This window comes from Hibiscus syriacus, unplaced genomic scaffold, assembly GCF_006381635.1.
Source record: "Hibiscus syriacus cultivar Baekdansim isolate YM2019G1 unplaced genomic scaffold, ASM638163v2 tig00003041_pilon, whole genome shotgun sequence".
In the NCBI taxonomy this organism is placed as follows: domain Eukaryota; kingdom Viridiplantae; phylum Streptophyta; class Magnoliopsida; order Malvales; family Malvaceae; genus Hibiscus; species Hibiscus syriacus.
The window spans coordinates 9,811,574-9,836,261 of NW_024061960.1; the positions used below are offsets into that span (position 1 = coordinate 9,811,574).

At 33.8% G+C, this 24,688-nt stretch overlaps 2 pseudogenes; one reads left to right on the forward strand and one right to left on the reverse strand.

Annotated features, from left to right (window-relative positions):
* Window positions 1–13,300: 13,300 nt before the first annotated feature.
* On the forward strand, window positions 13,301–16,525 carry LOC120172470 (annotated as a pseudogene).
* Window positions 16,526–20,059: 3,534 nt separating this feature from the next.
* LOC120172479 lies at window positions 20,060–21,788 on the reverse strand (annotated as a pseudogene).
* Window positions 21,789–24,688: the final 2,900 nt, after the last annotated feature.

Here is a 24,688-nt window from a genome sequence, read left to right on the forward strand (position 1 = left end):
AATTGAGGAAAACGAGATATGTGGTGGGGGAAGAAAATAATGATGAAAAAGTAGCATATGTAGCATGTGCTTCTCTTTAGAATGCCTAACTATTAATACATGTATCAAGTATGTTGTTCATACACTATACACTATAATATTTATGGGCAAGGTTAATAGCTAAATTAGGTTTATAGTTATGAGATGATTAGTTAGTTAGAAAGAACAAAACATGTTTGTTGCAACCTAGTGAGTGCTACTTCTTTTTTTAATGTTGAAGGAAGAATTTAGATGGTAATTTGTTGGCATAATTAATGGTCGGAAAGCTTGAAACTCAACCCCACAATAATATTTCCTATTCTGGAGCTGCCTTTTGGGGGCCTAACATTTTGACATTTTAAAAGTCCATTTCCAGAATGATAAAGAAGGGAAAATGGCATTCAGTCAGGTGGGAGGGAGCCATATTCAAACTTACACAATGTTTGCTATGCATTAATGTTGATGTGTTTTGGATTTATGGATAAAAATATATATTTTTCAGCGGTGTTAATAGTTAAAAAATAATATTATTTAATTAGAGATTTTGAATTCAAACAATTGTATTTATTGGATGTGTGTATATTATCAATGATTTTAAGAAAAAAAATATAAATAAATATTACCTTATAATTATCACATATTATTCAATAATATATATATATATAATAATAATAATAATAATAAAAGCTATATATACAGATAAATATACCTCGATTACTTACCTATAAAATGTTTATATGCGAACAGAATATAAAAACGATTAATTAGATGTAATAATTAATCTACTGATTATTATTTGATGCAATAGTAAAAACATTGAATTTAATTTAAAATATAAGATGTTTGAGCCAAATTATATGAATCGATGTGCACAGATACATGTCAGATTAATACAACAATTTGACATGCTGGTTGGATATTTAGGTTTTATTATATAGGTTTCGGTTATGTATTGGGTTGGGTTTAGTTGGTATAATGTAATTTGGTTTGCGTTTAAATAAAATTAATTTGTTATCAAAAGATTATTATATCTTTTCATAACCATCAAGTTTGACACATTGATTAATTAATACAAATAAAACATTGTAAAATCTCAATAATGTAGATGGCTCTTTCAATCTGGTTTGTTCTATTATCAATAATCTTATATAAATGACCTAACACTCCATAACATTGGATCATCTTTAAAATAAAAAAAATAATACCAAAATAAAAGAATAAAATTATTAAAAAACTATTAAAATTAATATTTAAAATTCATTTTCTTAATTATTCAAAAAGTGCTATAGGTTAACCAAAAGTAACTTTTAAATAATTTTTATTTTTAAAAATTTTATGCTTTCCTATATATATATATATATATTAATTTTTGTAGTTTAAAAACTAAATTATGAGACTTTGTAAAGGTTGAAGACTAAATCTGTCATTACTCCACTTTAAAAACACCACGTCATCTTACCCTTAACTGCAGGGTGATTAAAATGAGCAAATTATCCAATAGTGGTGGTGACCAAAATACATATTTTTTCAATGAGTAGAATAAAAGTTTAAAAGATGATTATTTATATAGTCTACTTAAATAATTTTTTGGAAAAAATATATTGTAATTAGGGATGGGCATGGTTCCGACCCGACCTGACCCGATCAGGTCGGATTTTTTATATATAAAAAATGCAGGTTCGGATCTAGTTCGGGTTTAGGATAAAAATTATCCGATCTGACCCGACCTCCAAAAAAACATAATTTTACTTATATATTTAGGAATAATTACAATAATACCCCCTCTATATATTTTTTCAATTAAATCACTATTTTTATTGAATAAAATAATATTTTTATTATTATTTCGGGTCAGGTCGGATTCATATTTTATCTCAAAAATTCGGATCGATTCGGATTAGGTGGAGGGTATATATTTTTCGGGGTGGGTCGGGCCGGGTGAAGGATAAACAAATTTCGAGTTGGGTCGAGTTGGCCGAAACCCAACCAAACCCGATCTATGCCCAACCCTAATTGTAATCTGAATTTTTTTAAAATAACAAGTTTTTGTCGGGGCAAGAAAAATTTGTTTTCTTTACATCTTTGTCCTTTTGCAGTTGCACTACACTGAATGATGGAAATACGTTGTTATAATGTAGGTGAAGAAAAACCAAACCAAATAATTTGGTTTGATTTGATCGGCCACGTTTTTTCTCCCCCAAATAATTCAAGCTGTCATAATAAAGTATTTATTTAAAAAAGTTTAATTAATTGACAACACATATTTTACATAAATAATTATTCAAATTCATATTTTTTTTAAAAATAATATTTAATTTTCTTTTACTTAGTTCACTCAACGGATTCCGGGCATTTCCCCTCCTAACCATACAGACAGAAGGCAGTCAATATATAACATTGCACGTCTGCGTTTACATTTTTACCGTGTTGGGCTAAGTTCTGCAGATCAAAAACTTCCCACGGATCTGCTAGCTGCAAACAACAGAGCATAATTTCGGTGGTCTTTGCCTATAATTGTGTTGTATTTGATTGATGTAACACTATTTTCAACCAATGCAACTAAGTTGATTATAATCCCCGATTTATTGTCCTTATTCATTTAAACAATTAATGTTAGATCTAACCGTTGAAAATGACTCAAGTGGGTGATTAAAGTTGTTATTAATCAGCCAACTGCTGGTTCTTATAGGGTAGAAAGTATTGGGAAAACGAGTGGTAGTGCACTGTGCTGTCTCTTGTTTGGGGTATCAAAATCTCTAAATTTCCCCCTTTTTTACCAAACAAAAACAATTAGAAGATGTAGAGGGAGTGTAATGAGCATCAGCATGTAGCGTTGTCCCTCGACCCCCCTGCTTTTGCCTATTCACGTGCGTGGAAATTCCTTACTTCACTCGCATTAGCTGTAATGAGAATCCCATAACTAACTACCATCGTTAGGAATCCTACAATTTTGACCCATTCAACATCTACTTTTCATTTAAGCTTTATCGTCACTTGACAATTGAGAAGATGGAAATTAGACCCCACCTTCTGCCCTCTTACAATTCAATCTTCACTGGTTCCAGTTCCACCACTCTATCTATGGATGATTTTAATTATAAATAAACTATATTAAAATAATTATAAATAAACTATATTAAAATAAATAATTGGTATCCCCTTCACATAGACCAGAGAGTATACTGTCTTATTACCCATTTTTCATATTTACCATTATGTATTTTTGTTCCCAAAGACTATAATTATTTTTAATAAATTTCTAAATTCCTTCAACTTTTAATAAATAGACGCACATTATGCATTTAATCATCCCAAGCCCGTAATTTTACGAATTTCAAACATATTGATGGATAAAATTTTATAAAATATATTTACTAATTGGAAAAATAAATATGCATCTTATTTATTAGTTAAATATGTATATATATATATATATTTATATCTGTTCATTCAAATCTTACACCATAAATTTTAAGTTTTATAGTTTTTCTCTTAACTCTCAAATAAAATATAAGATAAATTTTGTATTTAGTCATCCACTTGTTTCTATAGTTCCGTTTTGATCATCAATTTTTTAAATCATATTTAACATTTCGTTTTGGTCACCCAAGGTTAAAAAAATAACTATGATGATGATATGTTACCACATGTAATATCACATTATCATTGAAAAAATTCCACATTAATACTTTTGTTTAATTTTTTGACAATATATGATCAAAACGAAATAAAAACGTAACGTTAGATATTATTTTAAATAATAATAATAATATGAACAAAACGAAACCACATAAGTTATTTGATGACTAAATACTTAGTTTACCCTAAAATATGACAATATTTAAACACATGGCAATGTATTTATAAGGGTAAATTATTCATTTAGTATATAAACTATTACTTTTGTTATGATTTACGGAAGTTTTATTTTTTTTAAAATCATATCTAACATTTAGTTTAAGTTTTAATTTGGTATCCTACCGTTAAAAACTTAACGGTGATGTTGACGTGTCACCATAAGGTAACGTCACATCATCATTGAAAAATATTAAGAAACACCATGTCATAGTTCAGTTAATTTTCTAATAACGTGATATCAAATTGAAACATAAACTAAATGTTAAGTATGATTTTGAGAAAAATAAAGTTTTAGTACCAAAATGAAACAAAAGTAATAGTTTATATACTAAAAGTATAGTTTAACCTAATTATAAACACATATGTCAGTAACAGTATACGTAAAATTATGCAGAGGAAATAAATTGTTTTCCAAAAAGCAATGTGATTAGTACTGTCTTTTAGACTGTCGGAATTTTGGGATTGTCTCATGCAGGTTAATATACGGTCAATATATGGTGTTACCGGATACATTTTAATATATTTAATAAATTTGATTTAGCGCTATTTGAAATATCGAGTAATAACAATGTTATAGGTGGAAATCATGAAGAAAATATTAAAAAATTTGGCAACCGACAAACTTAGCTTGTCGGTTTGTGTCGATACAAATTAAAAATGTATCGATCCATAGCAATATAACAGGTAAAAATATGATAAAATCGGTGTCATTAAGATAAAACCGATAAAGCGCTACCGGATATGTTGAAAGTGTCGATAAATTAATATAAGTGTCGACACTTTTGTAATTTAAAAGAGAAGAAGTTATAGTGCCTAAAAGGTATCGATACTTTATAAAAATGTGTCGATCCATAGCAATATAACAGGTAATAATATGAAAAAACAGGTCTCGAAATGATAAAACCGGTAAAAACTACCGGATATATTGAAAGTGTCGATAAATTAATATAAGTATCGACACTTTTGTAATTTAAAAGAGAAGAAGTTATAGCGCCTGAAAAGTGTCGATACTTTATACAAATGTATCGATCAATAGTAATGTATCCGGTAATAATATGACAAAAGAGGTCTCGAAATGATAAAACCGGTAAAAAGATATCGGATATATTGAAAGTGTCGATAAATTAATATAAGTATCGACACTTTCGTAATTTAAAAGAGAAGAAATTATAGCGCCTAAAAAGTGTCGATACTTTAAGAAAATGTATCGATCTATAACAATATAATAGGTAAAAATATAATAAAACCGGTATCGAAATGACAACACCGGTAAAGCGCTACCGGTTATGTTGAAAGTGTCGGTACTTTAATAAGTACGTGTAAACAAGTATCGACACTTTAAGAGAAATAGGTAAATATCCTCTCGAAAGTATCGACACTTATGTAATTGTATCGATTAAATATAAATAACATATCCGGTGTAAATATAAAGGCATAGCTAAATTTTCTCTGAAAATAGATAGAGTTTTTGAAATCGAAGCGTAATTGTTGCTACATTTCAGAAGGCGTTTCTACGTTGAAGTTTGTTTTGTTTGTTACTGCATTTCAAATCGAAAGGTACGTTGTTGAAACCCTAGTTTTTTATTATTACAATAATTAGGGTTTTTATGTGTTGTTGTTTGGGGTTTTCGAAGTAAAGAAGCATTTGGGAGCGATTACATGTAAAAAGTGATCTTCTAGGTTGATGATAAATATCGATACTTTTATTTAATATTATAGGTAGAAAATGATATTATATGTTGTATAAATGTGCCGATACTTTGAGTATTGAGTGTTCCCATTCATTTGAAGGAAATAGGGAGGTTTTGGGACCGATTATTATATAATATTATAGGTAGAAAATAAATATGGATACATGTATATAATATTATAGGTAGAAAATGATATTTGATGTTTGTATAAATATGCCGACACTTGTTGTAGTGGCCATTCAAATTCTATTGAAGACCAACCGTTTTACCACAAGAGTGGTTATCGATTTTTGTATACAAGTATTTGATTTGATTTGCGTAAACTGATATATGAAGGAAAAATGAAGTCAATGGGTGGAAAGCAACCAAAGGGTGGATATATGTACTTCTAGTAAATATCAATTTCTTTTTGTTATTATTGTTGAAATGGTAATTGGATTAAAGTATTTAGGAACTTTAAATTGATTACAAATTTTAAATGTTGACAATATAGACGAATGCAAAAGGATGAAGGAAGATGGCACACACAGCGGTTCGGTATGTAAAATGAAATTGACATTGAGTATTATTTAGTGTTAATGTATTGATTAAGAAACGTTTGTGCTTAATATTAGGTGAAAAAAGATGTGAGGTCGAAATGGAATTCGATGAGTGATGCTCAAAAGGAACCTTACATCACACTGTCAAGGAATGATAGTAAAGAATACAAAGAACGGAGGAAAGCACATGAAAAGAAGGTATTCATTAAACTTGTAAATACGTCGATACAAGATATATAAGAACAATAACATTATATATTGTTAAAAAATGTAGGATGTGTCGACAAGGTGCAGCATAAAAAGGGTGTATTCATTAATTGAACACCTTAAAAAGAATGATCAGTTGAATGTGCTGAGTGAAATTGGGTTTGGATCATTGATAGGAGTAAAGGATCGACCAATTCGGAATGAATTGTGTCGATCCTTGATGGAGCAATTTGATGTCAAACAATGTATTGCTAAATATGGCGATTATTCATTCCCTCTGGGGGTATCGACTGCTGCAGCCGTCTTGGGGGTACAAAACAAAGGCAAAAGTGTTCATAATGTGTTTTCCAAACAAAACAAGTTCACAAATAAGTATCGACACATTTATATCAAGTGTCGATCCCAAAACATCGAAACCCATAACTATAATGTAATAGGTCACTTTACAATGTAACCGGTTTAAATTTACCGGTTTTATGAGAAAATAGGTCTACAATATGTGTCGACACTTTATTCATTTGTGTCGATATATGTTGTCCAGAATGTATTTCCAAACCAAGTGCACGAACAAAGTGTCGATATATTTATAAAAAGTATCGATCCTAAAAATATCAAAATCCGTAATTATAATGTAATAGGTAAAATAACAATGTAACCGGTCTAAATATACCGATTTATGAGAAAAGAGGTATTCATAAAGTATCGACACTTTATAAATTTGTACCGATACTTTGTGTCCATAATGTGTTTTCCAAACAAAACAAGTTCACAAATAAGTGTCGACACATTTATATCAAGTGTCGATCCCAAAAACATCGAAACCCGTAACTATAATGTAATAGGTCACTTTACAATGTAACCGGTTTTATGAGAAAATAGGTCTACAATATGTGTCGACACTTTATTCATTTGTGTCGATACATGTTGTCCAGAATGTATTTCCAAACCACGTGCACGAACAAAGTGTCGATACATTTATAAAAAGTGTCGATCCTACAAACATCGAAACACATAATTATAATGTAATCGGTAACATAACAATGTAACCGGTCTAAGTTTACTGGTTATTTAAAAAAAGGTATACATAATGTATCGATACTTTATACATTTGTGTCGACACTTTATGTCCATAATAAATTTTCCAAACAAGTTCACGAAAAAGTGTCGATACATTTAGAAAAAGTGTCGATCCTAAAAACATCGAAACCCGTAATTATAATGTAATAGGTCACTTTACAATGTAACCGGTTTAAATTTACCGGTTTTATGAGAAAATAGGTCTACAATATGTGTCGACACTTTATTCATTTGTGTCGATATATGTTGTCCAGAATGTATTTCCAAACCAAGTGCACGAACAAAGTGTCGATATATTTATAAAAAGTATCGATCCTAAAAATATCAAAATCCGTAATTATAATGTAATAGGTAAAATAACAATGTAACCGGTCTAAATATACCGATTTATGAGAAAAGAGGTATTCATAAAGTATCGACACTTTATAAATTTGTACCGATACTTTGTGTCCATAATGTGTTTTCCAAACAAAACAAGTTCACAAATAAGTGTCGACACATTTATATCAAGTGTCGATCCCAAAAACATCGAAACCCGTAACTATAATGTAATAGGTCACTTTACAATGTAACCGGTTTTATGAGAAAATAGGTCTACAATATGTGTCGACACTTTATTCATTTGTGTCGATACATGTTGTCCAGAATGTATTTCCAAACCACGTGCACGAACAAAGTGTCGATACATTTATAAAAAGTGTCGATCCTACAAACATCGAAACACATAATTATAATGTAATCGGTAACATAACAATGTAACCGGTCTAAATTTACTGGTTATTTAAAAAAAGGTATACATAATGTATTGATACTTTATACATTTGTGTCGACACTTTATGTCCATAATAAATTTTCCAAACAAGTTCACGAAAAAGTGTCGATACATTTAGAAAAAGTGTCGATCCTAAAAACATCGAAACCCGTAATTATAATGTAATAGGTCACTTTACAATGTAACCGGTTTAAATTTACCGGTTTTATGAGAAAATAGGTCTACAATATGTGTCGACACTTTATTCATTTGTGTCGATATATGTTGTCCAGAATGTATTTCCAAACCAAGTGCACGAACAAAGTGTCGATATATTTATAAAAAGTATCGATCCTAAAAATATCAAAATCCGTAATTATAATGTAATAGGTAAAATAACAATGTAACCGGTCTAAATATACCGATTTATGAGAAAAGAGGTATTCATAAAGTATCGACACTTTATAAATTTGTACCGATACTTTGTGTCCATAATGTGTTTTCCAAACAAAACAAGTTCACAAATAAGTGTCGACACATTTATATCAAGTGTCGATCCCAAAAACATCGAAACCCGTAACTATAATGTAATAGGTCACTTTACAATGTAACCGATTTTATGAGAAAATAGGTCTACAATATGTGTCGACACTTTATTCATTTGTGTCGATACATGTTGTCCAGAATGTATTTCCAAACCACGTGCACGAACAAAGTGTCGATACATTTATAAAAAGTGTCGATCCTACAAACATCGAAACACATAATTATAATGTAATCGGTAACATAACAATGTAACCGGTCTAAATTTACTGGTTATTTAAAAAAAGGTATACATAATGTATCGATACTTTATACATTTGTGTCGACACTTTATGTCCATAATAAATTTTCCAAACAAGTTCACGAAAAAGTGTCGATACATTTAGAAAAAGTGTCGATCCTAAAAACATCGAAACCCGTAATTATAATGTAATAGGTCACTTTACAATGTAACCGGTTTAAATTTACCGGTTTTATGAGAAAATAGGTCTACAGAATGTATCGACACTTTTTAAATTAGTGTCGATACTTTTGAAAATTACGCGTGTTTTTTTCTTATATATACAAAACCCAAAACGAAAAACCCTAAAGGCAGAGAACTCTTACACTCCGACGGTGATGACCTTCAAATGGAGCCCCAACGTATCAACATTGAAGAGAATCGAAAGCGACCAATAAGTATCAATGTATTCATGTAATTGTTCTTGAAATGGTAATTGGATTCAAGTGTTTAAGATCTTTTAATTCATTACAAATTTCAAATCTCTACAGTCTGACTGAATGCAAAATGATAAAGGAAGCTCATAATCATGTTGACTGCATAGCCAATAAAACACTCTTTCAGGGTCCAAATGGTAAGCTACGAACTGGTAAGACAAGCTTTCTTTTGAGGGTTTAGGGACTGAATCCCTACAACATAAGGAGTACATGATTGACTATTACATATAATAGTTGTATTCAGTTGTTGAAGAATTGTTTTTAATTTTATACGAATATAGTTGTAATGTTCAAACATGATTGAATGATGTGGTTAATTTGCAATAACAATAGGTTGTTGTACATGTTTCCTATACACAGTATGAGTCATGTTGATACTTAGGATATATGGAGATCGTTGTCTACATTATTCCAAATGTCTCTAACATCATGTGCGGGACTGAATGACCAGTCCATTTCGTCTTCAAAAAAATCAGTTGAAGTAGGCTGCGTGCTTGTATTCAAACCCAGCTTGACTTGAGGACATGTTAGTTTGTTATGTCCCTCACCGTTGCAGAACCCACATCGCCTAATTTTCTTCTCGACCTTGTTCTTTGTTACTTCTTTTTGCTTGCGTTGTTTTCTTTGAGGGTCACGAACGTTGTTTAATACACTGCTCCGATTGACTGAATCATTCAAACCAAACGAGTTCTCAAATTCTTCTGTTAATCTTTTCATCTCATCTCTTGATGTTTTGAAAGACGTATATGTCTTTGATGTAGCATAGCATAACATACTTGCTGTTGCACGTAGAGAAGCAAACCTTGCCATTTGCATTATTTCAGGAGGCACATTAAAATCAACAAAACTGGGTGCAGAAGCCTTCGCATCCTTAGTCCACCTAATTTGAATCAAAGACCCGGGCAAATATGTGTAATCCAAGTGCTTAAAAATGTGAAGTTGATGGCGACATGGAAGTCTAATTATCTCGAATTTTTTGTATGAGCAATTTAGGGTTTCCGTACAAGAATCAAAACTAATTTCAAATGTCCTATTTTTTTCTTTGTACTTTTTCAAATAAAAATATTGACATTCATCTGATAATGACTCAATCTCTTCCTGAATCCGGTACAATGTCTCCCGTTGAAGTTCTTATTGGAACGCACGAAAAGATTCGCGCGTATAAATCTCAGAAGCATGACTTTCAAATTCAACCAGTTTTGTGATCAGGAAGGGCTTCGTCTGGGAACTTAAGTAATCCGCTTTCAACTCGTTCATACGCATTCTACTAATTTCATCTTCAATTGCACGAACAACATCTAAATATGTCTTCATAGACTCGCACCTTTATGTTGAGCGAATATTAGCAAAGAAATGACCGGTTAGATATGCTTGTGCCCATAAGTATCGAGTATTTCCCTTCTCAATCACCCATGGATGTTTTTCAACATTGAACTCTGAAACAACTGAACGCCATTGAATATCAAATTCGTCAGTTGTCCACCAGGAAACCATGCATTTTGATAATGCTGCTGTAAATTTTGGGTCACCAATGTTAGCCTGTGCATTGCGAGAAATATGCCAAGAACATAATATGTGCTTAGCATTAGGGATAACATATTTGATAGCCCTCTGCATTGCCCTATCCCCATCGGTGACAACTGAAATAGGCGATTTTTTCATCATGGCTTCTAAAAAATTCTGTAGCACCCACTCGAAAGATTGGGACGTCTCGTCAGCGATTATTGCAATAGCATACACAATTGTGTTATGGTGATGATTGATACCGACAATAGACATAATTGGTCGACCATACAAATTATCTTTGTACGTTGTGTCGAATGCAATTACATCACCGAAGCATATGTAATCTGATCTAGATGTAGAATCCGATCAAATAAGATTATGCAACGCCCCTGATTCGTCTACTGAGAATGTCATAAAAAACCCGGGATCATTATGTTTCTTATAATCAAAGTAAGCAATAAGCGCATTCACATCCCCATCGACGATTTCCTTTGCTTTGTCTCTTTGAAGTGCATTGTAGAGGTCTTTATGTGTAAATCCAACATTATGATAGCCCCCTGCCTGCTGCGTTAAATAGTTCATTACTTGTGACGTGCCAACACCGACCTCTTTCAATGTTGTTACCTCATCGATATCAGCCTTACTTACAGCTCTATTAGAACGCATAAATGGTGTCATAGCAGGTGTGCACAATGCATGATTATGTTTCTGATAAGACTTACTTATAACCCATTGATCGTTTGTATTTGTTGTTGTAACTACGATTCTAGCTTTGCATCTTGTTCTTGTGATTGGCGTATGAGCACGTTGACGATCAACGGTATTGACTTTTGATACTCGAAACCCTTATTTGGAACAACAAAATTCTTGTGTATTCACATTCCCTTCCATGTCAAGCCGTGTTGTTCCCCGACGTGCACTAAACCCATGTTCCCGTGCAAATTCCTTGTAAAAGTACCAAGCTTGATCACGTGAAGAGAAGAGCTTACCAACCAATATGTCAGATTCATCAACATTATGTACTTTATTGCATTCTTCAGTTGGCTTAACATTGTCTGCATTAGTATGATCCATGGAAAAAATTTTGTTGTGCAATTTCAGTGGTCCCATCAGGAGTTGATGGAGATGTATGTAAGTAAAAATTCATTGAACAACATGTTTCAGTGGTGCTTTCAATAGGATGTGGTATTGGTAGTGGTGGTAGTTGAAGGGTGGGTACAATATTAAATTTGTAGGACATATTCAGGATGTACAATAACTACAGAATTCAATAACTTTAAAGTAATATGTAAAATTACAATGTATGTGGTAAAACTAGACTATTTTAATGACAAATGATATAATGCAATAGGTAAATTGACAATGTAACCAGTACACATATATCGTTTAATTATAAAATAGGTTAACATAAAGTATCGACACTATTAGATTTTGTGTCGATAAATATAATGTAATAGGTAAATTTTCAATGTAACCGATAGAAATATATTGGGTTCATAAGATAATATGTCAACATAAAGTATAGACACTTTGTTTAATTTGTGTCGATACATTTTTTCAAAATGAATGGCAAACGAGGTATACGCATAAAGTGTCGATACATTTTTAAAAAGTGTCGATATATTTTTAAAAAAGTATCGATCATCGAAACATCGAAATCGATAATTATTATGTAACAGGTAAATTTACAATGTAACCGGTTAAAATATATCGGTTAATTAGCAAATAGGTCTACATTATGTATCGACACTCTTTAAATATGTGTCGATATTTTTTTCCAAAATAAAGCACAAACGAGTTGCACGCATAAAGTGTCGATACATTTAAAATTGTATCGATCTTGAAAACATCGAAATCGATATTTATAATGTAATAGGTTAATTTATAATGTAACCGGTTTAAATTTACTGTTTTTATGATAAAATAGGTCAATATAAGCGCTACCTAATTTGTTATTGTACTTGATAATATTTCCGGTTTAATGCCTATTTTATTATATAAACGCTACCTATTACATTATCTAAGCGCTACCTAATATGTTATTGTGCTTGATAATATTTTTAGTTAAATGATATAACATAACCGGTCTAAATTTTAACCGATCACTTGTTTAATCAGTCACACCATTTTTTAACCGTTTTTGCCGCACAGAAAAAAAAAATTCCCCGAAAATTTTTAATTTCCCACATTGGAACCATTTTTGTCAAAAGTTTCAAACTACTTTTTAAACTACACAAAACTTATCCAAACTTCGCTTTAGCCCCATCCTACCTCTGATACATCACCTCAGCAATGGCAGAAGGACCCACTCCACCACCCAAGCCCTAACCTTTCCTCCCTTAAAATATCCATTCCTCCATGCGTACCTCCCCCCTTTATCAGAAACAACCCACGCAACTAAACTGATTTCCAATTCCAACGCTCCGAACCCCAAATCAAAACCCGACCCTGAAACCGCAACGATGATTATGGTTTTCTTGCTGGTGTTTTTGAATCCTCTGACGTATGCTTTTGCTCTGAACCAGGAAGGTCTGTATCTTTTGCAGGTCAAGCAAAGCCTTTCCGACCTAACCGACGCCCTTTCCTCCTGGAACCATCGGGAAGACACTCCTTGCAAATGGCGCGGCATTTCCTGCAACTCAAGCACTGGTCAAGTCGAATCGGTCGACTTTTCCGACTTTCAACTCGCCGGGCCTTTCCCGCTTTTTCTCTGTCGTCTTCCTTCGCTTCGCTCCATCTTGCTCTTCAATAACTCCATTAACTCATCACTACCCGTTGATATTTCCGAGTGTCAAAATCTAACGACCCTCGATCTCTCGCAGAACCTCCTTGTTGGGTCTTTGCCTTACTCCCTCGCCAAGATTCCCACACTCCAAAAACTATTCCTTTTTGGGAATAACTTCTCCGGCGAGATTCCCGCGAGTTTCGGACAATTTCAGCGGCTGGAGTATCTAAATTTGGCGGGAAATCTCCTCGATGGAACCATTCCTGCTGTACTTGGAAACATTTCGACTCTCAAAGAGTTAGACCTTGCTTATAACCCGTTTTCTCCTACTCACATACCGCGTGAACTCGGCAATTTAACAAATCTTGAACAGTTTTTTCTTGCCGGTTGTAATATTTTCGGACAAATTCCATCGAGTTTCGGTCGGTTGGTTCACCTTCGAAATCTTGATTTGTCCTTCAACCGGATTACTGGGTCGATTCCTAGTTCAATCTCCGAATTGAAAAGCATTGAGCAAATTGAGTTGTATAACAACTCTCTGTCCGGTGAGTTGCCGTTAAATATGGAGAATTTAACTGCGTTGAAGCGATTCGACGCGTCCATGAATGAGCTAATTGGGACTATTCCGACTGGTTTATGCGGGTTACAGCTCGAGTCATTGAATCTTTATATCAACAGGCTTGAAGGGACTTTACCGGAGAGCATAACTCGGTCGGAAAAGTTGCACGAGCTGAAATTGTTCAACAACAAACTCAGTGGGCCTTTGCCAAGTCAATTTGGTGCAAACTCACCATTACAAAGCTTGGATTTGTCTTATAATCGGTTTTATGGTGAAATTCCAGAGAATTTGTGCGCAAAAGGGCAGCTAGAAGATATTATTTTGATTTACAATTCATTTTCAGGCAAAATCCCGGAAAGTCTAGGCAGATGCACGAGTTTAGGCCGGGTCCGGCTCAAGCACAATCGTTTCTCGGGTCGGCTTCCAGACGGCTTCTGGGGGCTACCCAAAGTATTTTTACTCGAGCTTGCTGAAAATTCCTTTGGTGGAGAAATTTCGAAGATGATTTCAAGTGCTCACAATCTCTCCATTCTGTCAATTTCCAACAACCGTTTCTCCGGATCGTTACCGGACGAAATCGGGTCTTTGGAGACACTGGTAGAGATGTCTGCTAGTGAAAATGGGTTCACGGGTCAGATTCCTAGATCTTTGGTAAAATTGAGCCAGTTGGTTAAGCTTGATCTTAGTGAAAATAAGATCAATGGAACGATCCCCGAAGGAGTTAAGGGGTTGATGAACTTGAATGAGTTAAATTTGGCTAACAATAGGCTATCTGGGAGTATCCCTAGTGATATTGGTAGCTTGCCTGTGCTTAATTATCTTGATCTTTCAAGTAACTCATTTTCCGGGAAAGTTCCACTTGAGTTGCAGAATTTAAAGCTGAATGTGCTTAATTTGTCGAATAACCAGCTTTCAGGGAGCTCCCTCCTCTTTATACCAAGGAAAATTACAGGAACAGCTTCGTCGGGAATCCCGGATTGTGTGGCGACTTGGATGGTCTTTGCCCGAAGATAAATCGATCGAAGAATGGGAACTGTATGTGGATTCTTACCTCCATTTTTTTACTTGCCGGTCTGGTTTTTGTTTTAGGGGTTGTTTGGTTCTACATGAAGTACCGGAGTTTCAGAAAGAACAAGAAAATAGCTACTGTAACGAAGTGGAGATCATTTCATAAGATCGGTTTTAGTGAATACGAGATCGCGGATTGCCTCAAGGAAGAGAATGTGATAGGAAGCGGAGCCTCCGGCAAAGTTTACAAAGTTGTGCTTAGTAATGGTGATGCAGTGGCCGTGAAAAAAATCAGCGGAGTCAAGAAAGGGGATTCTTTGAGTGCTGCTGATACAGAGAGAGATGAGTTTGAAACCGAAGTCGAAACACTGGGGAAAATCCGACACAAGAATATCGTGAGACTGTGGTGTTGTTGCAATGCAGGAGATGGACAACTTTTAGTTTATGAGTACATGCCAAATGGGAGCTTGGGGATTTGTTGCATAGCAGCAAGGGAGGCTTGTTAGATTGGCCTACTAGGTATAAGATTGCTTTAGATGCAGCCGAGGGATTATCCTATTTGCATCATGATTGTGTTCCTCCGATTGTTCACCGGGACGTGAAATCGAATAACATATTGTTAGATGGAGAATTCGGTGCCAGAGTTGCGGATTTCGGAGTTGCCAAGTTTGCTGAAAGAGTTGGAAAAGCAGTAGAATCCATGTCTGTGATTGCAGGCTCCTATGGTTACATTGCACCAGGTTTGTTCCTTCTTGATGCTTTTTTTTAATCCCACCGTATTTAATATCATACGATCCGTTCATCGAATCAAATTGCTCGGTTTAGGCAAGGATAAATAGCTACATTGGCATGATAACATGATAACATGAACTTTGTTGATTCATTGTCTTCACGTGTATGCAGAATATGCATATACACTCAGAGTGAATGAGAAGAGTGACATCTACAGTTTCGGGGTCATCCTCTTAGAGTTAGCTACCGGTAAACCCCCGACAGATCCAGAGTTCGGGGAGAAAGACATGGTGACATGGATCTCCTCTACCTACAACCGAAAGGGTGCCGAGCAAATAATCGACCCCAGGCTGGATTCTACCTACAAGGAACAAATTTGCAGGTTACTTGATATTGGTATCCTATGCACTAACGCTCTCCCCATTAACCGCCCTTCAATGCGGAAGGTGGTCAAATTGTTGCAAGAAGCCGGCGGGGAGAACAAGTTCAATGCTGGTAAGGACGGAAAGCTCTCCCCTTATTACTGCTACGACGATGAAGCCTCTGATCAAGCTAGTATAGTTTAGTTAGTAGTTTAGACCCACCATAGAGAAAGACATTGGACAATTGTACAAATAGTTGAAATTCTTGGAACAATTATCCAAAGGGATATCATCAAAGCTTGAGTGGCTAATTCTGAATCTTGCCTTGTTTTCGACATTTGTTTTGGCAGCCATGGTTTCGTCAGATATCGGAGAAGAGTTCAGCTCTGCTGGTTGAGTGAAGATAGCTAGCTGTAAGCAGATAGCGGAGCGTCGGCCAACAGCGGCTGCCGCCCTTCATAAGTGTTGACGAAAACGGGTAAAGAAAACAAAAGAACATGAGAATTTTACGAGGTTCGGCAATGTGCTTATGTCCTCGGTGCCTAGGCGGCGCTAGAAGTTTTTTATTCAATGATATATTTTAGGTCTAGGTTACATCTCTATTTATAATAGAAAACCCTGGTACATAATTACAAAATTAGAGTAATGAATGGGCCCTTTTTTTCTCTCAATCTATCATATTCATGGCTGTGGTTCTCACAAGGAAATTAGAGTAATGAATGGCGATGGACCCAACTCCCAAGGGCGTCTGTTGCTTGAGAGCGACAGTGCCTGGACTTTTGGGTTATTGTAGGTGTGCTCATTTACTAACTTAATCAATGAAAAAAAGTAGCTCGTTTCATTCCAACCAAACTTTCATGTTCCTGGTGATTGATAGGCTCAATTGTTTTGAATAATTCAAACAACAGAAGAAAAATCAAAGGGAAAAGCTTAGATTTGATGATTAGAAATGTAAAAGATTCCATATGTAGGTGAGATTTAGAATGAAAGTTTGATGGGAAAGATGATAACTTTTTTTTTTCTGGAACGGTTCATGGGTTGATTACATCAAACATCTACAAACTATAATCATTTAGATTATAGATTGATCTCTAAACTTCAAAATATTTTAATCAAATCTTTAAAGTTTCAATATTGAATTAATCATATCTCATCAACAATACCATTAATTTAATCATTCAATATTAATTCTAAACTGATGTGGAGTAGAGAAGAAAAAAAGAGTGTTACTAAAATTTAAAAGGATATATATATTCTTTTTAACATGTTATATTTAAACTATTCATACAAAAAAAAAAATACACTTCTAATATACCAGGTCACATTATCATCTCTGTTAATTCTTTAACGGTCAATGACCAAAATAAAATCGTAGTGTTAGTGACTTTTGTCTAAAAAATTAATTTTAATTTTAATTTAATCAAGCCACTTAACTATTGGGTGACACGTGTCATCACCTAATTGGATACAAAATAAATTAAATTTAATTAATTAAAATAAAAATATCATATAATCTGGCAATGAGACGTGTCATCACCTAATTGGAGATTAAATTTATTTAATTGAATTAAAATTAGGACTAAATTGATAGAATATAAAAATATTGAGGATCAAATGTTTAATATATCAATTCTTCTAACAACCACGTCACCTCTTCCCTTAAATATTGATGATAAGTAGCTTGATTGATAAATTTAAATATTTAAGTAATCTGATTAACAAAATTAAAAAATTGAAATTAAAATGAACAAAAAATTAAGCGATCATCGCCTTCTGTTTTCTTCTTCCATGCTATCCATGTAGAGCATTCATCTTAAATTAACCTCCATGAATGCATTCTGATGATATTATAATGAAATGCAATGCTTACGGTAGATAATTTCACACTCATATGTGAAAGATTATACCTAATGTTGAAGAATCGGGCAAAGATAACGAAAGAACACAATAATTTTAACGAGGCTCAGCAATATGCTTACGTCCTCGGTGTCTAGACGGCACTAGAAGTTTTATTCAATATCTCATAGGTTTATGTTACATCTCTATTTATGAGCCATACTTATCACCTAATATCCATTTTCCGAATATAAATTCACATGAAAGAATATAAATAATTTCATGGACGGACGTAGAAATTTGTATCAATAGATACGAACTTAAAAAGTTATATTAAATATTTTAGGGGTGTAAAATTACAAAATTTTAAGGGGTAAGAAATTAAATAATGAATGGAAAATATATAAAAAAACCTAAAATATTAAGAATTTAAATTTTTTAAATGGTGTGGCCACACCCTTAACACCCCTCGGTTCATCCCTACCTGATATTCATAGTTACATATGTTTGAACAAACGCAAGTTTACTCAAAAAAGGACTCAAGTGCTCGAAACATAAGTCCACAATTCTTGCTGCAAACAGTCTGATGAACATTAGTATATATAATCACTGAGGAAATCGAGGAGTTCGGAATAAGAGTTATTGGTGCATGTGGGGTGGACGAGTGTTACTAATTATATAATATCTCTTAATCATTGACAACATATATCTTACAGACATTATTGTTTAAATCCGAGACCTTTAGGAAAAACAACACTCCCTTCACCCGCTAAGATCGTTTAGTGGGTTCTATTTTTCTTCTAATTAATAGTTTGTATGTCATTTATAAATAATTTTATTCAAATCAAAAAAATTAATATCAATAACATTAGCTTCTACATTTGACACCCCCCTTTCTTTTGTCATTAAAACCATATTTTGATGACAAGTTTGAATTTATTGACTCATTAGATTAGCATTCAAAGCTAAACCTAATATAGAAGTTCATTAAGGATTAAGATGCCTTTTGTTATCTTGCATGGTTAGTACTATATTCCTTTTACTTTTGTGCCAGTGATATATTAGTGACAATGATCTTTTATTTTTTAAGAAATTATGTCTAAATTATGAGTCAGCTTGATAATGAAGGTTCGTGCTTTTTCTCTTATTGGGTGCAAAAGGTTGTTATTCAGAACAGGAGAGAAAAGAGTAAAGTGTAAAGGCATTACATTGGTTATGACAGTGAGGTTTTCATGCGAGAATATATACATTTAATCAAATCTCAATCATTTTCTAGGTCAATAATTCATAGTGGATGAGATAACAGGTTAAAAATTCGAATTTCAACCTCTATAAACCATAAAAATATTTGTCAACTCCAAATGAAAATGTGTGCAGTAGAGATCAAAATAAGGGGCCACGACACTATGTTATCAAGTATCAATGTCCCGTTTGAATCAAATAAGCCACAAAGTAAAACTCTTGTCCATTGTCCTCTTGTGTTTCTCATGTCTTTACTTGACTGACCCCATTGTATCTTTAAAAGGGCAGAGAAATAACAATTTTTTTCTTTTTCCGTACGCATTTTACCTATATATGAACATGCTTTTGTCCCAAGCTCAGTTTGGTACTGGGGAAAATTATTGATGCTTTGGTTCTCTCTATTTTGCTTGCTGTAGTGCTGGTCTTGTTAATGTACAGCGATGGATATGCATGGTTTGTTGAGGGGAAAAGCTGCATTATATTATTTCAATGAACAGTTGAAAACCTGTTTTGTAAATAGCTTGAATAATCAAAGATTGTTTTATTTTATGGATATGTAAATACTTTTTTTAAAAAAAATCTAGTACGACAGAACAACCACCACAATGGAGATGAAATAATTAATGCAATAATGGAGCTCCAAAAGTTTTTTTTTTTTGCTCCCACTAGTTCATATCATATCCCCTTCTTATCAAAGTTTAAAAAAACCATAATTTTTAAAAGGGATGAATATGGCTTTCAAAGGTTGAAGAGAATATGCATGGATCTCATCCTTCATGATTCTCTTCAATAGTTGCTCTAGGATTAACACTTTTCTTCCCTGCAAAGTCATTCAATATCATATCCATCCATTGATTGAAGATGGGTGACAAATGGACTGTACTCCGACACCCAAAAAATCTCTTGTTTCTCCTCCTCTGCCGCCGCCGTCTTCGTTCTGCATGCGTCGGCGTTTCGAGGGGTACATTTGCAGTTGGTTCAAAGTGGAAATACCGTTTGCTGAGTTTTCTAAATCACTTCCTACTAGTGTTGTCGTTGTTGGTGTGTTTGAAACATACAGATCACTGTACTTGTTGTTCCCATATTGACTGTTGCTACACTTGGTTCCGAAGCTTCCTAGGAATGACGTGTCGGTCGATGTTGCGCCGATTAGGGCAGCTTTCTGCAACAAAGCTGTGGCAGACATGCTGAAAGATGGTGTTTGCTGAGACTGGTGTTGTGTGCTAAACAATGAAGGGACACTCACAAGTTGAGGTCCATTTTCCTTCACAGTACTCAGAGGAAGTGAAACGCTTGTTGTTAGCTGGTGATCTTCAGCATTACCGGAAGAGACCTTATTCCCAAACACCCAGTTTAGCTGATAATCCAATGCAGGAGGATTCGATGTCGAAACCAGAGAATCGGCGTATATCGGTCCCGAATTCAAAGAACCGAATTGCTGAATCTCTTGTCCCTGAGACGCTTGTCCCATCCACAAGGAAAATCCACGTCTAGTTTGGTCCATTGTATCATCATTGGCTGAAGAAACTGGTTTAAAAAACAGTGGAAAAATGTTGTGATATACCATTATCTAGTGGATTCCCCATAAGTTGGTAATTGAAATTGCTGGCGGCAGCCAAGCTGTGCATGCTGGAAGCTGCATTAACTCTAGCTGTTTCCTCGGCCAAGGCATCACAGAAAGCCCTATGCGTGATGAAACTATCTCTTCTGCATCAAGTAGTAAATAACCAAGTTTCTAGTTCTTCAGTATGCCTTACACAAAGAATCAAGATCACTTTGGTATAGTGGATTTACCTTGAGAATAGGGTACCGCAGTCGCATTTGTACTCCCTAGTGCCGCATGTTTTCGAGTGTGCTTTCCAATCAGACTGCACAGCGTATCGCTTCGAGCACTTCTCGCACTTCCACTTCTTCTCCCCGTGCTTCCTATAAAAGTGTTTCTTTATGCCGGTTAAATCGCCGAGGGCTCTCGACGGATGGTGATGGACGCAGGTCTTTTCGGGGCACACATACACTCGTTTCCTCACCTCCTTGGTAGTTCTTTGCTTCAGCTTCCATGGAAGGTTATGACCTCGCCGATGGAGTTGAAGGTTTTGGTCTCTTTGGAAACCCTTGCCGCATATTTCACACAGGAATCTGTTGGTTGCCATCAGAGTCTTGGGGGACAAAGCTATCACTTCAGCTTCAGGATCTGGTATTAAACATAAACACAAATAGACCATGAAGATGATCCTCAAAAGAGAAAAAATATGCAGATATAGTATTATAGAAGAGTACTTGCCTGGTGTTCCTGGAAGGTTTCTCTTCTTCTTCGCAACAGCTGGAGGATTGGATCCAGATACAGGATTCATAATAAAACCATTCGAAATCGATTCTTCTGCCATCGTCTCTAACATCTTTGCTGTTAAAGCTTAATACGAAACAAAAAAAAAATCCCAGAAAAACTAAGATAAATCAACCAAAAATGGACTATACTCAGAGTTCTTCTTATGGTTTTCTCAACCCTAATAACATAGGCTGATATATGCAAAGGAATGGATCTCTTTTCTCTCTCTCTCTCTCAAATACACAGTACTGATTTAATTTAATTATAATCACCTGCTTTTGAGTGGAATATAATACTATATACATATATATATATATATATATATATATATATATATATATATTAATAAGAGGCGGTGAAAAGTTAAAGTTGGGAGGTAAGGGAAGAGGTTGAAGAAAGAGAAAATGGGTGGGCAAGAACCCCAAAGGTGCATCATGACACATATGATGAGGTCCTAAGAAAGCTAATCTCCATGCCTTTTCCATTTGGAATCATTATCTCATAATTTGTTTGCTTTTCGTTTTTTTTATCATTTTTCTAATCTCTGCTGCATTCCAATCTGCAATTCTTTTAACTCCACTTCCATATATGTAATAAAACGTACTCCTACATGTATACGCAGTTTCAATTATTCCAAAAAAAAAAAACAACCCTGAAGAAATGTACGAGGAGTACACGACTCTTCGACCGACAATCGACAACGTTCTGTTATTTTTTTAGGTTGTATAATATTAGTGTCGTGTATATTTTTGATTGACTGAACATGACAAACTTAATCACATAATTGTAAATTTTAGAGAAAAATAACTAAAAGATCATGATAATTACCATAAATATTAGATGACACTGAAGAAGTCCTAGGGTAATTTAACTAGTACTTTGGGTTGCTTTCCTTTAAAGTGAATCATAAAAGCATAGTGAAAGGGTTTTTTATTTATCATCAAATTCCAAAACAAAAGTTAGCTGATTTAGTATATATATAATTTTCATATAATTTTAATTTTTCCTTTGTATTTTTTATTAACAATATATTTTCATCTTCTAAAAATTTATAATTTCACACCTAATATAAAATTTTACGTCCACCACTGCTTATAATCATTGGCCAACTTAACCATTTTCTCATAAAAAAACAATAATATAAATCATAGGGGGGACGTATATTTGTGCTGTTTCCGTCAAAAAGATGAATTCAGACAATAATGAAAGAAGTGTCCCTAAATGAATGAATGTAACATGCAAAGAGAGATGCCAAACTTGTCGTCAAACACCTTTTTTCTGTTCCTCATTTTCCACGAAACTAAAAAGAAAAACCTTTCCAGTCTTCCTATTTAGCTAAAATGGGGTTAGTTTTAGGGTTACTCCAATTATTGATCACTGGATTAAATTAAGAATAGGAAGTTGTTTTTTATATAACTTGAATGTTCGTTTTAGGGTTTGTATCTTTGCTTTTTCATTTGATGGATTTTTAGTTCAAAACTTAGGTCTTTTTTGGACTGTGAATGTATATTGCATGCACTTTATTTAGTATGAAGAAAGTATTCTGTTGTATACCCTATAAAAAAGCCAACCTAGCTTTCGTATTTCTCGTCTAATCATGTGGAATCGGCATTTTTATTATTATTATTATTATTATTATTTATTTTTGTTTTATTAGCATTGTTCCGGCAAAATATATACAACATCTTATGATACGATCCAAAAGCTCGTCTTACTGTATTTTTCAAATATAGTAACCCATTTCATAGATGATCAAAATTACACTGATAGTTATTAAAGATACGGTTAATAATATCATCAAATAAGAACGTGACATGTGATAAATAATATCTTTCATGACACATACAACTAAATATTGATATTTAAAAGAAAGTTAAGTACCATACACATTGAGTGACCTTAAATGTTGTTCTTCTTAAAAGATTTGAGTTCAAACAGCTTTGTTTGTAGGATTTGTGTTGTTAATGATTAAAAAAGATTCTGAACATATATTATTGTATAATCTCCCAATATTATTTTTAAAAAATTAAGTACTATCGAAGTAGAAGACAAATATAGTTGGAGGACTAAATTGAGTATTAACCCTAAGTAAAAGATAGGCAAACGTATAAGAAGGTGTTGGGTGAAAGGCAGTGAGTAATATTTGGGAGTGTGGGCATGTAGTGGTCAAGTTGTGAAGGCTGACTTTTTGTTTAATTATTATGTAATCATGTTATGGAAATGCATCCTGTCTTTATTTAGTATAAAATGTTTTGGAGTTTAGCTGTTGAACTGTGGCAGCACCAGAATATTCTCTCCTTCTCCAACACCCTTAAAGCTTAAAAAAGGCTTCGACTTTCAAGGTTTGATCCCGTTTTTATGTTTATTAGATTCCCTGTCTGATCTCTCGGTCTGCGTTTTCCATTTCTTTAACAAAAAACCAGACAGGTTTAGCCTAGTTCATTAATAAATCTCTGTGCTACAAACCATATAAATGGATGGAAGAGTTTGGGGAAGAGCAAATTGTTGTTGTAACCAAGACCAAGGTCATGTCTTTGTTTTTTTTTTTAGTTTGAAAATCTAGGTGGGGACTAGTAATTCTTTTGTTTTGATGTTGTTCCAAAGCATTAATGCAAGCAATCATCCCTGGTAGTTCTCCACATTCAAGGCATGCATATGACGTTTCCCACCTCCGCAATATGTTTAAAGTTAGTGATGTTTTCTCTCAAAACGCCGTTAAAAACTCCGCTGTAGAACAGTTTTGCTGTAGGATCCTTATTATCAAACTTTCATTACTCATCTATTAAATAATTAGTTGTTCTAATGAAATGAAATACTAGATTCATAAAATAGGGTAAATGTTTAAATTCTGACATTATGAATGGATCAAATTAGGTCATCGTCCCATAAATGAGACATTTACAATAGTCGTTTTGGATTAATCAATCTATAGATCACGTAATAATGATTAAAACAAAAAAAAGTATCATTACTCATCTGGCAAGTATAGGA